This window comes from Leguminivora glycinivorella, chromosome 7 (assembly GCF_023078275.1).
Source record: "Leguminivora glycinivorella isolate SPB_JAAS2020 chromosome 7, LegGlyc_1.1, whole genome shotgun sequence".
NCBI lineage: Eukaryota > Metazoa > Arthropoda > Insecta > Lepidoptera > Tortricidae > Leguminivora > Leguminivora glycinivorella.
In genome coordinates this window covers 16,838,111-16,840,930 of record NC_062977.1, presented here as the reverse complement: position 1 = coordinate 16,840,930, position 2,820 = coordinate 16,838,111, and the positions used below count along the sequence as shown (strand labels likewise).

General features: G+C 39.8%; 1 non-coding gene across 1 annotated transcript; it reads right to left on the bottom strand.

Annotated features, from left to right (window-relative positions):
- Positions 1-1,559: 1,559 nt before the first annotated feature.
- On the bottom strand, positions 1,560-1,631 carry Trnat-ggu. Its single transcript has one exon. It is a non-coding gene; the product is annotated as a tRNA-Thr (tRNA).
- Between the last annotated feature and the right edge of the window lie 1,189 nt (positions 1,632-2,820).

The following is a 2,820-nucleotide window of genomic DNA, read 5'->3' as shown; positions in this document are numbered from 1 at the left end:
TGTGTGTCTGTTTGTTTGTCCGTCTTTGACGGCAAAACGGAGCTACGAATTGACGTGATTTTTTAAGTGGAGATAGTTGAAGGGATGGAGAGTGACATAGGCTACTTTTTGTCTCTTTCTAACGCGAGCGAAGCCGCAGGCAAAAGCTAGTAATATATATTTTGACGACCGGTCTGGCCTAGCGCGTAGTGACCCTGCCTGCTACGCCGCGGTCCCGGGTTCGAATCCCGGTAAGGGCATATTTGTTCCTGAGTTATGGATGTTTTCTATGTATTTGTAAGTATTTGTATATTATATCATAGAGGAACAAGTAAGGGAAGAGATGTAACTCCAAACATCAGTCAATGCGGGTTATTTGTAGTGACATCTAGCGACAATCACTCGTCAATCACGCATCAAATAGCGTAAATTATCAGTACTGCTACTTGTCAATAGATGTCGCGACTAACGAAGAGTCTAATGCTCACCAATTTTTAGCTAATATTACAATAGTATTAATCAGTATTCTGTTTTCAATTCCTTCTGCTGTAATATAAGTTGTAAACTATTCTAATATTACATTTTTGGCAGACGAGACACCGTTGACACCTAGAGTATCGAGTAGTGGTACTGATAATTTTACGCTATTTGACGCGTGATTGTCGCTAGATGTCACTTACTGACTTACTGTCCCTTACTTATTCCTCTATAATTATATACATATATATCGTTGTCTGAGGTTACCGTGGGAATCAGTCAATGTGTGTAAGAATGTCCTTATAATATTTATTTATTTATAGGAATTTAATAAATAAGTTGATCAGTATGAGTATGTGCGTCATCGTCAGTGCAGTCGAGCCGAGCCAGAGATTAAAAGAGAATGCTTAGGGAATATTACGGCAATGTTCTGCAGCCTGAGTGTTTAACTTGGACAATGGCTACGAAATGCGTTTTGCGAAATATCCCATTACTTAGGTATGTCCGCCGCAGCACGTAGTAGGAATATACATGTTTTTTATTTGTAAAAGATACCAAAGCTGCGTACTTATAACAATTTAAAAAGTTATAAAAACTCAATTATTCGCGCACCCTCAATATAATGTGGTATTTCGTATGATTTAAAACAGACATGTTTAAATAACTCAATGAATAATCCAAAAATGATTTGCTTTAAAAACCGTTCCATTTCCTAAAAGACATTTTATATTACAAATGATTAATGAATACGTATTTATCCTCATCCAAACGTCCTCTAAAGCTCCCCGTATAAAAATTCACAGGATTTGAAACTCAGCAGAATTACCTTTCAGAAAGATTATGAAATGTCATCTCCGGTCCTTTCCTGTCGACCTAGCCAAATGACAATCGTTGACGCCAGACGCCGATCGAAACGCAGTCTGGCTCTCTCGCGCCAAAAGGGAAAGGCGATAGAGATAGCAAGCTACGATAACGAACAAATTACTTAAATTATTTTGTATGAAAATATTTTAATTTGTATTTTAAGTAGTCACACTACTATTATACTTCATAAACATGGAATAAATGTCATATACAAAGAAAAAGTGACCAAGGCCTCCAAATATCCCGAGCTGGAATCGAACCAGCGTCCTCCGTTTACCGGACGGATACCTAAACCGCTCGGCCATCGGGTCACGAAGGCAAGGGTCGAAAATTCCAATGACGATGGTAGCGCCATCTTTCTTTGCTAGCTTGTAATCACCTGAGTCGATTCAGCCAGGAGGTCGAACCATATCGTTCTACCTCAGGGATGCTTAGAGGGCGCCACAAGCTTTCGGAAATGTCATATAATGTACTTGGAATTTTCGACCCTTGCCTTCGTGACCCGATGGCAGAGCGGTTTAGGTATCCGTCCGGTAAACGAAGGACGCTTGTTCGATTCCAGCTCGGTACACTTGGAGGCCTTGGTCACTTTTTCTTTGTATATGACATTTATTTCATGTTTACGATAACGATATTATCGTGAGCGTTTGTGCATTTGGCTACATACCCTGATTTGTCGGGAAGATAAATTGTGTATTCTGGTAACGCGCCAACGTATAGGTATTACGGAATACTTAGGTCGGTCGGGCGTAAGTACTTATTTCCCTTTGGAGGTTTTAAAGTAGAAAGTATTTTTATTACTGCTGTGATAACTTTCAAGGGTAGATGTAAATCATGAAGCTACATATTTTTTTGTTGTAACTTGAAACAAAGATTTTGTGTAATATTTATATATAATTAAATTGCAATGTCGAAAATTGCACTTAAACAACCCGTAATGAGTTTTGAATGAAAATGAACTGACTTCACGTTAAGCCAATGGCGGTGAAAAGGTTAATAGTATCTTGAGGGATTTAAATAAATACTAACATGTAAACAAAGTTTACCCTCAAAAGGCTCCTTAAGCCACGAGGGTGAATGATACCTGAAAACATTACACAGCCAATTAAGAAGGTTAAAGACAGGTCGCTCAGTGACAGACCCGCTTGGTTTATATTTTTTGGTTTGGTCATCATCATCCTCCTTGCGTTATCCCGGCATTTGCCACGGCTCATGGGAGCCTGGGGTCCACTTTGACAACTAATCCCAAGATTTGGCGTAGGCACTAGTTTATTACGAAAGCGACTGCCATCTGACCTTCCAACCCGAAGGGTAAACTAGACCATGTTGGAATTAATCCGGTTCCCTCACGATGTTTTCCTTCACCGAAAAGCAACTGGCAGATATGAAATGAAATTTCGCACATAAATTCCGAAAAATTAATTTGTGCGAGCTGGGGTTCGAACCCACGACCTCTGGAACGAAAGTCGCACGTACTTACCGCTAGGCTACCAGCGTGTT